At 34.6% G+C, this 15,115-nt stretch overlaps 1 pseudogene; it reads right to left on the minus strand.

Moving 5' to 3' along the window:
* Positions 1 to 5,866: 5,866 nt before the first annotated feature.
* On the minus strand, positions 5,867 to 5,967 carry LOC129239941 (small nucleolar RNA U3; annotated as a pseudogene).
* Positions 5,968 to 15,115: the final 9,148 nt, after the last annotated feature.

A 15,115-nucleotide genomic window follows, 5' to 3' on the forward strand; every position in this document is an offset into this window, starting at 1 on the left:
TGATATACTTTTTAAGAATTTTTTTTTCAATTAAATTTGTTTAAATTTTAAGATATATACTTTTTAAATTTAAAATACATTTTTTTACAAAGAAACAATTTTTTTGTAAACATTTTTTTTAACAAAATATTTTTTTTTTGTTGAAATTTTTTTTTCTGTCTTTTGTGAAAAACAAGTCGCTCTCAGATTTTAAAGTAAAAGATTTTCGGTTCATTTGTGAAAGACAAGTCGCTCTCAGATTTTAAGCTCAAACATTTTCTGTTTCTTTAAGATTGTTAAGAATTACTATTTTTTTCTAGCACTAAACATTCTTAAAAATTTTTTTTAACAAAATTTACTTAGTCACTGTCAGACTTTAAGGTCAAATATGTATTGTTTGTTTTTTAACATTTTTATGAATTATTTCAGTATTTCTTTCCTAGCAATATGCTTTTAAAAAAAAATGTCTTAAACAAAATTTAATTTTTTTGTTAAAAATTTCCGGAAATTTTTTTCTTTTTGTCATTTGCAAAAAAATACTCACCGCTTTGAAATCAAATATTTTTTATTTCCTAACATTTTTATGAATTAATTTTTTTAGCATAAAATATATACTCTTTCTAAAAAAATATTTTTTAACAAAATTTAATTTTTTGTCAAACCTTTTTTCTACCATTTGGGAAAACGAGGTTGCCCTCAGATTTTTTTTCCTTACAAATTAAATTATGCTCAGTAAGCCCAGAAAGTTTCACAGTGAAATTACATCAATAAGTACGGCAGAGCAGTATTTTGTACCGATTTTTCACTGGCTGGCTGCACATATTTGAATATAACTCGAAGAGTTAATAAAATTTCACTACGAAACTTTCAAGGATTACTGAGCGAAACGTTGTTTTCTTGCGTCAATCTTTTGTTTCACAAATGATAAAAAACAAAAAAAAAATGTTTATTAAAACAAGTTTTCCAAAAATTTTACCACAAAAAAAAATTTTCTTCTAAAATTAGTTCTCTTAATTAAATTTTATTCTTAAAACTAAAAAATAAAAATATTTATAAAAATGTTAAAAATAACGGAAATATTTCTCTTTAAAAAATCCATACCGAAATTTTCAACATTGAAAAAATCGTACAATTATATTTTTTTTAGTTTTTTTGTTTACTTCTTATACTCAAGCCTACACAAAAAATATTTCGTAAAAATTAAAGACCAATATATAATTTTTACAAAAAAATTTCGGAAAAAATTTTACCACAAAAATATTTTTTTTCCAAAAATGTATATTTTATGCTAAAAAATAAAAAAAAAAATTTAAAATATTTATAAAAATGTTGCAAGCAACATAAAATATTTACTTTAAAAAATCCATATTGAAATTTTCAGCATTGAATAAATTGTAAAATTATAATTTTTTCCCCATTTTTTTTAGTAAACTTAGTCATAAAAATTAAGGACCATTAAATAATTTGTAAAACAATTATACCACAAAAAAAATTCTATCCCAATTTTGTTAAATATTTCTTAAGCTTACCTCTTTTTATACATAAAAAAATTTCATAAGAATTAAAGACCATTAAATAAGTTTAACAAAAAATGTTACCACAAAAATGAATGGTGTTCCAGTAAAATTTGTTTAAACATTTTTGTTTTTTTTAGTTTAATTCTTTTTATATAGTTTTATGTATATATGAACAAAATTTCATAAAAATTAAAGACCATTAAATAATTTTAACAAAAAATTTTACCATAAAACTAAATTTTGTTCCAATAAATAGTTTTTTAAAAAGTATATTTTATGCTAGAAAATAAAGAAATTTTTTTATAAAAATGTTAAAAAACAGAAAATATTTCACTTTAAGAAACTCCAGACCGAAATTTTCAACATTGAATAAATCGTAAAATTATTAAATTTTTTTTTATTTTTTTCCTTTTATTTTTTATTATACTCAAACATTACATTAACATACATTTTATAAAAATTAAACTTGTCCCAAACACTTAATCGCTCAGATTCCAATTGAAAAGTCAAACCGCTCTTGTTTGGTCACTTTGTTTTTCTACACCCAAACTAAAAAAAAAACTAGCATATGGACCACCCTGTGGATGTAACAAATATGCTACTCAAAGAGTAGTTGTTAGTGAAAGAAGCTTTCGATATCTCTAACTACTCCGAAGAAAAATTCAAAGCGCATTCAAAGCACTTGTGGGAAATGTGATGCACGTAGTTGTTAAGCTTGAATCTCGTGTCAATAAATTTCAAATTGAATATTCCTTTTCACATTTGTACGCACTCATGGGTGCTCATTCCACATGCAGAGACAGGAAACTGCAAAAGAAGAAGATTACAAAGCTCGAACGAGTTGCGTTGTTGGGGTTACATTCTCGCCCACATTGTGAGTGCACCTAAGAAGTGATGTAAGTGGAGGCGTAGATCATATTTCTTCAGAGAGCTTAGCGCTAACAACTCTGCATAAAAATGAATGGAAACCACTTCAATAGGACCAATGCTGCTTGTAATGGGTGAAATGTGACTTGCATTTTTGGATTTTTAAAAGAGATTTAAGATGTATTCGCAACTGGAAGCAACTTTGGTTGGGACACCAATGAAATGATTTGTGCAAAATGATGTATGCAGTTATATAAATATACAAATATACAGGGTTGGCCATATTAAACTGACCCATGTGATTATTAAAAAAATATGGAAAAAGAAACATTTTTTTGTGTTTCATTGTGAAAAACATTTAATTTAGTTCAAGGAGATTCGTTTACATCACTTTTTGAATATGATATCGCGCAAGTGGTCGCCCTTAGCACGTATTTGGATATGTACAGGGTTGGCCATCTTAAACTGACCCATGTGATTATTAAAAAAATATGGAAAAAGAAACATTTTTTTGTGTTTCATTGTGAAAAACATTTAATTTAGTTCAAGGAGATTCGTTTACATCACTTTTTGAATATGATATCGCGCAAGTGGTCGCCCTTAGGTCGTATAGCGTAATGTGCCCGTTTTTCGGCGTTTTCCATAGTTTTGGCCAGCGTCTCGGCCGATATGGCGGCTATTTCCCGTCGGATATTGGCCTTAAGTGCGCCTAGTGTCTTTGGCTTGTTGACGTAAACCTTAGATTTCAAATTACAGTAAAAAGTTACAGGGTTACTCAATGGGTCAGTTTAATATGGCCAACCCTGTATACATATGCATATATACATACACAAATGTATTTGTAGGTTATTTCAAATGCGAATCCTTAATATGCTAATGGCTCGAGCTATCAGCATTTGGAATTCTAACTAGTGATTGTTTTTGATTTTGACAGCTAAAACAACAGCCAAGATATATAAGAAATTTAGTTCAAACATTTACAAAATATATGAGCCTCAGCTTGAACAAATGTGGTAAGTATTATATTATAAATATTCGAATATCTTCAAAATTCTAATAATCGATTTTAGTTCACTAGCCTATTTTTTGTGGAATACCATTAAGCATAAATGTTACGTTACCCAGCTAAAAAAGCTAGAAAAGTTGAAATGTTAAACCAAATATTCCCTCTGTAAAAGTCAAATATTCCCTCAAAATCGAATTACTTTCCAAATGCATGTTTAGTATTAAATAGTAATTTGATAAAATTTGCAGATGGACCTACCTTATTTTGATAAAGTCTCAATTATATGAGCCAAAGTCAGCTGTATGTGCATACACGCCACTGGAAAGTACTCGACAACCAGGTTTTGGCAAATTAAATTGTGTTCCTGCAGAAGAAAAAGAGTTTTGTGTAAAGCAATTTATTAAAAACTAATTGAAATATATACAAAAATATGTAAGATTATAAATAAAGGGTGTTTTTTTAGAGGTTAGGTTTTCAAGATGAAATAAAACGTATATAATTTAATGTTATGGCCAAGAATTTAGCTTTATTAGAAAGATAAGGGTTTGCCATTATGTTTTAAAAATGATTTCAGGCAAGTGGCCGCCGCGGCTGGCTCGAATAAATTCCAGCCGAGAGGCCCAATTTTCGACCACTTTTTGCAGCAATTGGGGCCGTATGTCAGCAAAACGCGCCGAATATTCTCTTCCAAGACGTCAATCGTCTCGGGCTTATCTGCGTAGACAAGCGACTTTACATAGCCCCACAAGAAATAGTCCAGCGGTGTTATATCGCACGATCTTGGAGGCCACGCCACAGGTCCACGGCGCGAGATAATGTGCTCACCAAAAGTTTCCTTCAATAAATCGATTGTTGCGTTGGCTGTATGGCATGTAGCGCCGTCTTGTTGGAACCAAAGGTCGTCCACATCAACATCGTCCAATTCAGGCACGAAAAAGTCATTAATCATGGCTCTATAGCGCTCTCCATTGACTGTTACATTATGGCCGGCTTCATTTTTAAAGAAATATGGACCAATGATTCCCTCTGCCCATAGAGCACACCAAACAGTGACTTTTTGAGGATGTAACGGCGTCTCAGCAATGGCTTGTGGATTATGTTCACTCCAAATGCGACAATTTTGCTTATTGACATACCCATTCAACCAAAAGTGAGCTTCATCGCTGAACAAAATTTTCTTGTGATGCGTCGCGAGAACCGAACCATTATTTTCGTAATAAATTTGCACGATTTGCAAACGTTGTTCAGGTGTGAGTCTATTCATTATGAAATGGCAAACCAAACCGAGCATAAATCAAGTGACAGCTGTCAAAAAAACCATCTACGAAAAAAGTAGTGCCAACTTGAAAACCTAACCTCTAAAAAAACACCCTTTATTTAAATAATATATCAAATAAAAATACTTTTTTCTAACTTGCATTTCAACACATTCCATCTTTGATATGGAAAATAATAAAATTTTAGGTAGGTAAGTAGGTATAAATGGCAGTCGGTCTCTAAACCAACTGAATTAGACCGTTGCCGATCCATTGTGATACCACAGTAACCATTTACCTGCTGCTCAGGGTTGGACATAGTGCACTAAATAATTAATGCATTAAACGGATAGTTAAAACAGTCAAAAACTGAAGATTTAGAGATAACGAAACTCTTATTTTAACTACCATTAAACAATTAGTGATACTGCAATTTAGTGGTAGTGCAAAATTCCCAACCCTGCTGCTGCTCTTAGTTAAAACATTTTGTTTGAAGTGCAAACTCATTGAACTGGCTGACAATTATTTCCCTACGGTCATCAGTGCCAGTCAGGAGTGATGAGCCAAAATATCTAAACCTAGTGGCAAACGACGTGGAAGAGCAACAGAGAAGATTTCTAACAGACTCTTCATCCTTCTCATTCTTGCAGCTTCTGCAATAGATGAAATGTAGAACGTTTAATCTTTGAGCATGTCGATCTAGGAGAGAGTAGCCTGTGATCAAAAAAAACTAACAAAAAGACGTTTCTCATTGACCGATTAGGCAGCACCTTTGAGTACCTGACGTCCTATTTGGACTAAATTTTTATCGTAGCATTACATGTCAGACTAACACCCATTTCGTGTTGGCTGAAGTGACAATGCAACTTGCACCACGCAATTTATGGGTTAAGAGGGGCATCCCTATAGTCTCCATACCAAGATGGAGGTGAATGATAGTGCCCTCTATCGCTAATTTGCATTTCTTACAATTCCCTGGTATACCACTACGCTCTGGCACCCATATCAAATGGATGCCGAAATGCGTTAAAATACGCCCGACATTTGCGAGCAATGATGGTATTAGTGACAGCCCCAGCAAGAGATTTCATCGCCGCTTGGCTATCGGAGTAAATTTAGACTTCCTCTAAGGTAGTCTAATTTTTGGCTAACCAGAGAACTCTCACTTCAGCACCTCATTAATGGCTAACATTTCAGCCTGAAAAACGCTAAAGTGATTAGGGAAACGAGGCAAAACGCTTACTTTTGGTTTCTTACAGTAGACACCAAAGCCAAATTTATCGTCTAGCTTTGAAAGTAAATGAAGACCGACTACAGAAATGATCCTATGAAGTATGGTCTTAGGGAAATCGTGACCCAGCGCAACCGTCAGCTTGGCATCCGCTTTGCATGCTGGAAAGCGCCGGGAAATTGCTTGAGAAACTCATACAGCGCAGACTTGCAGAGTCAGTTGAGAGTGCAAGAGGATTGTCAGCAAGTCAATGCAGTCTCCGACGCGGAAAATCCACCCATGACGCAATAGAGGAGGTGGTAAGCAGCGCTCAACGCAGATCCCACTACCTGAACCGCATCACCGTTGACGTTCGAAACACCTTTAACAGCCTATGATGAACGAGAAAGGATTCGAATACCTGCATACCTGCTAAGGATTCTTCGGAGCTACCTGAGTGAGAGCTGTACGACACATCAGTTGGCCAGAAAACAAAAGCGATAACGTCTGGCGCAGTTCAAGGATCTATTCTCAGCCCCGATTTCTGGAATCTGAGCTACGACAAGATGTTGAGCATAGAAATGCCAAAAGGTACATATCTAGTGGGATACGGCCACGATATAGCGCCGGTCGTACCAGCTCGGAGCACTGAGGACACTAGAAGGAAGCTAAACTAAGTCATGATAAGGATGCAAATATGGCTTGAGGACAACAGTCTGGAACTCACCAAACATAAAACCGAAGTCATTCTTATGACACGTGGTCACATTCCACTCGAGGTCAGCATGCAAATAGGCGACACGTCCTTAGTGACCCAAAAAGTAGTGAAATACTTAGGTATACAACTTGAATCCAGGCTTACTTTCTGGGCCCAGATACGGCATGCGGCTACCAAAGCAGCAAAGGTAGATTAATAGCAAACATCGGCGGGCCAACACAGAGCAAAAGAAAGCTAATTACGGCGGCCACAAACTAAATTTCTCCTGTACGGCAGCGAAGTATGGCGAATTGTGCTAAACTGCAAAGCCAAGCGCAAAGCACTGTAGATACTCAGAGTTGCCTCAGGCTACCGCACTGTCTCAGGCGCAGCAGTTTTCGTAATCAGCGGTCAGATACCCGTCGACTTCATGGTCTGGGAACGAATGGATGCGCGGGCCTTCAAGAAGAAACACGTCATCACTAGCTTCTCAGAACGGAGATGCTAAACCATGCTGCGGTGGCAAAGCCGATGGAACACTGAACCGAGTGGCAAATGGACGGCGAAACTTATTCCATCAACTGACAAATGGGTCACCCACCAAAAAAACAAACAAAAAAAATCGTCTATCTTTGAGCCATCAATAAACAACCATAGGTAGTTTTTCCGACCAGGTATATTGTCAACACACTTACATTGTTGCCCTATGCCTCGCAATTGATGAAGGACCCCGAAAAAGAATAAGGACACTCGCATCTAGCTGAAATTCTTGTACTTAATAACCTATTAAAGTATGGGCCATTCAAACAATAGTCAACATGGTTATTTGGACCCAGACCGAGTGTTATGGAAGAAAATCCAACCCCTAAATTGCGCCATTGATTAGTTGTGGCGAGCCGAGTAGCAGCGTTACCTGTATTCGGTTTACTAACTAAATCTAAGGCAGATAAGAAGAAAAGAGTATTCAGAGCATCAGAGGGTGTGGTTCTAAGAGCGCCGCTGATGCATATAAGCGCCATACCTGAACCCTCTGAAGTTTGTTTCTAATTGTAGTCTTATCAAGAGCCGTCCACCAGAATATACTCCCGTTAAAGAGGATATGTCTGATAACTGTTCTATATAGCCAAAGGGTGTTTTTCGGAGAAAGTCGACCCGCCTGCATCCTATTGCCTTTTTGCATGAAAATATAGTTACAATAACAATCCTTACGCTGTTCTCTACATTCATGTTCCAACTTAGTTTCTAGTCGATAATTACACCTAAATGTTTGACGCTATCTCTTATTTCTAGCTTTATACTATTTAATGTTGGCTTTATAAAGTGTGGACTTTTGTACTCCCTCGAAAACTGCACTAATTCTGTTTTCTCACATCTTTTCTCGACATCTATGGCCAGTCTGGCCATTAGTGTGAGACTTTAACCCGAACAAAACCCCCTCTTGTCTGAACCGTTGCTACTCAGGGAACTTTGCCGTTAAGTAATGCGTCGGGAGGCCGATTTGGAGTAATGTTAACTCAAATCAGTCAGTCTCTGTCAGTACGATAATCTGTTCAGTGTTCGTCTTGCAACGACTTCTCAGCATTTCTATCAGCTTGGAGATCAAGCTGTAGTTGGCGCAGGTTTGCCTTTCGGACCCATTCTTCATCACGCATCGTTTTCATTATACGCGCTGCTACACCACTTAATGCTCGCCTTTTTTTAAGTTTATTGCACATTTGCATCGTACGGTTTGCCTCTGTGGGATGCTCGCCAAAAACCATGCAAAGGTTTTTTGTTTCGGTGTCGAAACGCGCACGCCGGAACAGAACATGCCTTGCACTCTCTGGTTCGTCAGGGCAGACCGGGCAAAAGTGGGCATTTTCCAAATTAAAGCGGTGTAGGTACTCTTTAAAGCATCCGTGACTGCTCAACAGTTGCGTCACGTAGAAGTCAACTTCCCCGTGCTACCTTCGGTACCATTTCGCTATGTCTGAAATAAGCTTGTGTGTCCAACAACCATTTGTTTAAAGGTCCCAGCGTTGCTGCCACTCACTGATGATTCGCTGCCTCTCTTCTTCTTTAATAACAACGAGCGGTGCTTTTCGCGCTAGAGTATACAACCTCTGTAGCTTTTTGATCGAGAGATCTATTGGGATTTTCCTCGATATGACTGCTATGACATCGTTTGAAACAGTGTGAAAAGCGCTCACCACTCTAAGCGCGCTTAGTATGTGTGTGGTTCTTATTCCTTTCATAAGCGATTTTTTGCATTTGCATTAGAACGGCGCTGCATACAGTGTTGCGGGAAGGGCAATTTTAAACTCGCCGTCGTACATTGCGTACCATAGTGTTGGACCAGGTACCGAGCCTTGCGGCATGTTTTCTGACATCTAGACAGATTTTTAAGGGTGGTCTGCATTAGATCGCTTGGAATGGAACTATATTTGCAACATGTGGCAACAACAACAGCAACAATAAAATTTTAAAACACCAAAAATTTAAAATGCCATAAAATACTTCGGCTGCAAGTGGGACTAGAGCCTTTTCAACAAGCGCAAAATAGTGTCTGTCATTAAATTTATAGACGGCTGTCACACAAACGGTGTTGCTTTTTTTCTAAACATAAAACGGCGTATATGTAAGTTCTCTCTGCATAATTCTCAATTTAACTTGACCTAGAATTTTTGCTAGAGCTCCTAAAAAAGTGCCTACAAGTTTTTCTGGCACAGTAATGTTTTCGAAAAAAATAAGTTATCAATAAGTTTTAATAGCAGCAGTAAACGTAAATTTCTACGCATAATTACTATCGCACAACCACATGCACATACTTCGTATGCATATGAGTAAAACTTTTATTGTGTCAAGCGTGCAAGTGCAGTATATAGAAAAAAAAACCCGAGGCACGCGCAAGTGTGCCGTCTGTCACATTAACATCTCCTAATTGGCGATAAAGTAATTTTGTAAATGACAGCATCCGCAAACGGGAAAGCCATTATGGCTTAGCTTTTCTTTTGCATACTCATTTATTTCCATATACTAGCACACTTACATAAAAATACTGTTATACACAATTGTCAAGCGGAGCGCGTTTGTTGTTGTATGCAAGTTAGTAATTAACTGCTTAATGAGTGAGTTGCGTATACGCACCGGCGTACTATGCTGACTTGCAATACAAAGCAATGGCAACATAGGCAGGTAATTCCTACTGATTGTAAGGAAATTGTTGTGCATGTATGCCGCTGAGGAGCACATATGTACATATGTTAATAAAAGAGTGTACCAGTAGGAAATGAATTTCTGAATCGGTACTATCACAATTTATGCAATTTGAATTGGTTTCAGAGCAGTCTAAAATTAACCGAAATGTGCCACGGACAGCTCGTGTATGCTGGTTCGCATACTGGTTGAAAAGAATTTTTTTAATAAATTTTAAACCATACATAATTACATACAATACCTAGTTATTATGTTACCTATAAGTGACATACGTGATATATTATTTTTCAGTGAGAAATGGTAAAGAAGACAAAAAAAATAGTAAAATACATAATTTTTAAGGTTGGTAGTTTAGTATTGACATCGTTAAATAGTGTCGCATGAGGTTCATAGTTTTGTATTTTTATCATTCAGCTGTGTCTCACATCATTTTAGGAAAACAAAACAGAGCTGGATTTTACTCAAGTCGCCTGCCATTTAGACGGTGTGCCTGTGCTTCTTGAACACAGAGAACCTGCCAACTAATTTTAGCGTCCTCGAAAGCTCAGTTTTGAGCTATAGATATTACAGTGAGTTTTTACAAGGTAACGTAATTCATTTTATACTTTATGAATACTCATTCAATGTAGTGCTGCACTGAGAGCATAAGAAACCAAAGTAGTGAAATCGAAAATCCAAAAGCAGTGGCGGACGCCAGCTCACTTTCACTCTCTACTGGATCCCGCGACAAAGCAATATTTAGGATAATGAAGTAGCAAACAAGAAGGCTAAATATGGCTCAATGAGACAGACCATTTTGCCAAAATACGTCGAAGATGTAAAGAATGGTCTATAGGCCAAATTAGACGTATACAAATATCTGATTTCGAAAACGATGTTTTTAAAAAATTGGACATTATTTTAATGTTGATAGTCGGAAATTTTTAATGTTAATGTTCGACACAATTTCGAGAATGATTTTCGAAAAGTTCTAACGTTAAATTTTATGTTCGCCACAATTTCGAAAACGATTTTCGAAAAATTTTAATGTTAAATTTAATGTTCGGCACAATTTCGAGAATGATTTTCGGATGATGGACATTGACAAAAAGACTGAATAGAAGTGGACCAAGGATAGACCCTTGCGGAACACCAGTGTATACATATCTATGCTGAGATGGTAATTTACTTGTCTTGATGTTCTGCGTTCTGCCCCTAAGCTAACCATGTCTTTGAAGCCGAAATAGTTTTAAGATTCAAACATAACAAATTGTGATCCACTGAGTTAAATGGTGTAAAGCTAGAAATAGGAGATAGCGTAAAATATTTAGGTGTAATTCTCGACTAAAAACTAAATTGGAACATGAATGTAGAGGACAAGTAAGGAAGAATATTGTAATTCTATTTTCATGCAAAAATGCAATAGAACGCAGATGGATGGACTTTCTCCGAAAAACACTCATTGGCTGTATAGAACCGTTGTCAGACCGATCCTCTTTAACAGCTTTATAGTCTAGTGGACGGCTTTCAATAAGACTACGATTAGAAACCGACTTCATTTTTAATGTTAATGCTCGACACAATTTCGAGAATGATTTTCGAAAAGTTTTAATGTTAAATTTTATGTTCGACACAATTTCGAAAACGATTTTCGAAAAATTTTAATGTTAAATTTAATGTTCGACACAATTTCGAGAACGATTTTCGAAAAATTTTAATGTCAAATTTTATGTTCGACACAAGTTCGAAAACGATATTCGAAAAATATTAATGTTCGACACAATTTCGAAAACGATACTCGAAAAGTATTAATGTTCGACACAATTTCGAAAACGATATTCGAAAAATGTTAATGGTAAATTTAATGTTCGACGAAAATTCGAAAACGATTTTCGAGAAATCTTAATGGTAAATTTAATGTTTGACACAATTTCGAAAACGATTTTCGAAAAATTTTAAATTTAAATTTAATGTGCGACACAATTTCGAGAATGATTTGTTTAGAATAATTGGAACTTTTTTATTCAATTTTTTTTTTAAATTGCTATCAAAAGTTACTTTAGAAATCAACTACTTGATGCATATTACATCTGATTTGCCATATAGACCTAAAACAACTACTGAACTCTACAATATACAAACTGGCTATCACTCATCGAGAGTCCATCACGACCTTTATGAACTCATGCCCCGCGAATGTCTTTGTCGGAGATCAGCCCTCACCCCTAGCCCTCACCCTACCGTGGTGTTGTGCATAGAGTAGCAGGTGCAATTCTGGGCTCCTATAAGAGTTAGGATTTGTTCGAGTGTGATTCATAACCACTGTGTTGCACGATTTTTCAAAGTATCACTTTCGATGTGTAATTATGGCAACTTATGCAGAAGTACAGCGTTGTAACTGTCAAGAATTTGAGCATTGTTCCGCACAAAGTTGCTTCACTCTACTCTTTACCATTTTCAATAGTAAATTACTGTAAATATTAAAATTATAAAGGGAAGTTTTTTTTAGAAAACTCCATTATTTTTATTCTTATATTCAATTTTCTATATTCACCTTCACCCATCTATTCAAAATAAGTGCCGCATTTGCAACACAACTGCAAGTGTTTATCAGTGCTTTTATTACGTTTCCCGAACAAGTCCTACGTGATTTTCTTATAATCGCCAAGCCAGTTTACACTTACCAGAGCGAAGTGTTGGGCGAAATTCACCTAATGTTTACGTGCCAAAAATATCACTTGGCGGTACCAGTTCCACTCTACGGGTACGAAGTAAACTTTCCCACGTAGATACTCGCGTGCGTGGGGCGATAGGAAATTAGTGACAGGCGCCAACGCGCGTCGTCTTTCCTTCATTTCCTGCCTGCTAATAATTACTTTCATTACTTGTATTCATATACTCGTACGTGCATGTGTAGGTGTGTGATGGTAGTCAAAGGCAAAAGCAACAACAACCTGTGTTTTTATATAGCACACGTGAATTTCGCTAATTGAATCAGCGCATTCCTCACAAGCGGAACATTAAGCAAATGATTGCTGTCTGTGACCCGCAGTGGTGCATATCACTAGTTTACATAAAAAACTAACCTCGATGAAAAAATGATTTCTAGGTTAATTTTGGGTCGCCAAAGAAGAAAATTCTAATTTTTTTCTTTTTTTTCAAAGAGGCATTTTCGGAGTTGAACTGGCGCATATCAAATACCGGAAGTCAACAAACAATAATGTCAAGTCACCGTCAAGTTTAAAGAAACAAAAAAAAACGTTTCTCGAAAAAAATTTCAAAAACCTCTTTTTAGAAAAATTTGGCATTATTTAAATGTGAATGTTCGAAAAACTTTAATGTTAAATGTAATGCTCGAAAAAACTTTGTGTTAAATTTGATGTTCGAAAAAACTTGAAAAACAATTTTCTTACAAAAATAGGGTAATATTTTAATATTAATGTTCGAAAAATTTTCATCTTAAATTTAATGTTGGAAAAAATTTCGAAAACCATTTGTAAGAAAAATTGGACATTATTTTAATGTTAATGTTCGCAAACGGTTTTTTTAGAAAAATTGGACATTTTTTTAATGCTAATGTTCCAAAAATTTTAAAGCTTTATTTAATGATTGAAAAAATTTAACAAACATCTTTTTAGAAAAAGTGGACATGATTTTATGTGAAAATTCGAAAAACTTTAGTGCTAAATTTTATGTTCGAAAAAATTTCGAAAACAATTTTCTTAGAAAAATAGGATATTTTAATAATAATATTCCAAAAATTTTAATGTTAAATTTAATGCACGAAGAAACTTCTAAAACGAGTTTTTCGAAAAATTGGGCATTGTTGTAATGTTAATACTTGAAGAGTTTTAATGTTACTCTTTGAAAAACTTTTGTGTTAAGTTTAGTGGTCGAAAAAATTTCAAAAACATCTATTTAGAAAAGTTGGATTCTATTTTATGTCAATATTCAAAAAAATTGTAGTGTTAAGTTTAATATTCGAAAAAATTTTAAAAACATCTACTTTGAAAAATTTGATTTTATGTTCGAACAAATTTCGAAAACAATTTTCTTAGCAAAATAAGGTAATGTTTTAGTATTAACGTTTGAAAAGTTTTAGTGTTAAATTTGATGCTCGAAAAAACTTCTGAAATGATTTTTTTTTTTTAAATTGGGCATTGTTTTAATGTTAATGCTTAAAAAGTTTTAATGTTACTATTCGAAAAAATTAAATTTTATGTTAAATGTTAAATTTTATGTTCGAAAAAATTTCAAAAACATTTTTTTAGAAAAAAGGTGACATTTTTTTATGTCAACTTTCTAAAAGTTTTAGTATTAAATTTTATGTTGGAAAAAATTTCGAAAACGATTTTTTTTGGAACATTGGGCATTATTTTAATCTTAAGCTATCCATTGCATATGCATTCGATGCTCGCGAAATTTGTAAACCAGTGTATTTCTTTAAGCGTATTTGATGTCAGCATTTTTTTTAATTGAGAAGAAAATCCTTTACATTTGGTAATCTTCAGTAAGGGAAATTACAGTAGAAATTAATGGCTCTTGTTAAGGATCTAATTGAAGTTATTTTTGTTGCTGTTGCGATGAGTGCAGTAGTACTTTTAGTGTTGCAGTTCACATTTGCTCTACATATTCGTTTAAATTGTTCGTTTTTTATTTTTTTGTTTTTGCTTTTGAAGTTAATAAGATTTTGAAAATGTTTCTGCAGTTTTAAAGACCTGTACGTTAGTCCTTTATCTATATATATATTGGGCAATTATACACTTTTCGGGTGTTTGGACGAGTTCCTCTTTCTATTTGAGGTGTCCGTCTTAATGCATCCATATTTTTTTTTTTTGGGACTCAACAACCATTTCTGACATGCAAAATTGCCTTTAACGAGGCGAGTCTTCAAATCAATTGTCAGATAGTTTTTCCTTTCTTTTGTATCAAGTCCAATACTTTCCGGTAGTTAGAAATAGCCGCTTTAGTCACGCTTAACTATGCAGCAAGTTTTTCTTGTATTTGTTGAGAGTTTTGCCTCTTTATTAAGTAACGCTTAAAAGCCAAGCCATTCTTTGCTTTAGTTGTCAGAAGCAAAATCCTGTAGAAACTTCCACGAAGAATTTTCCAAATTTTCTAGCAATTTACAATAAACACTTTTTTAAACTCACAAATTAGCTTAAAACATCCAAAGTCATCTACACAGATGGCTCCAAAATAGGAAATTGTGTCAGTTTCAGTTCAGTCTACAATGATGAAACAATTATTGTAGGGTAGTTACCAGCCTATAGCTCGAAACTATGAAGCCATAAAATTTTCCAGCCACAGTCGAGATAAATTTTCAATCGCAATAGACTCACTTTCATCTCTCGAAACCATAAAAAGCTTAAAAAAATATTAACATTTATGCAGACAGCATAAGAAATT

Source organism: Anastrepha obliqua, chromosome 2 (assembly GCF_027943255.1).
Source record: "Anastrepha obliqua isolate idAnaObli1 chromosome 2, idAnaObli1_1.0, whole genome shotgun sequence".
NCBI lineage: Eukaryota > Metazoa > Arthropoda > Insecta > Diptera > Tephritidae > Anastrepha > Anastrepha obliqua.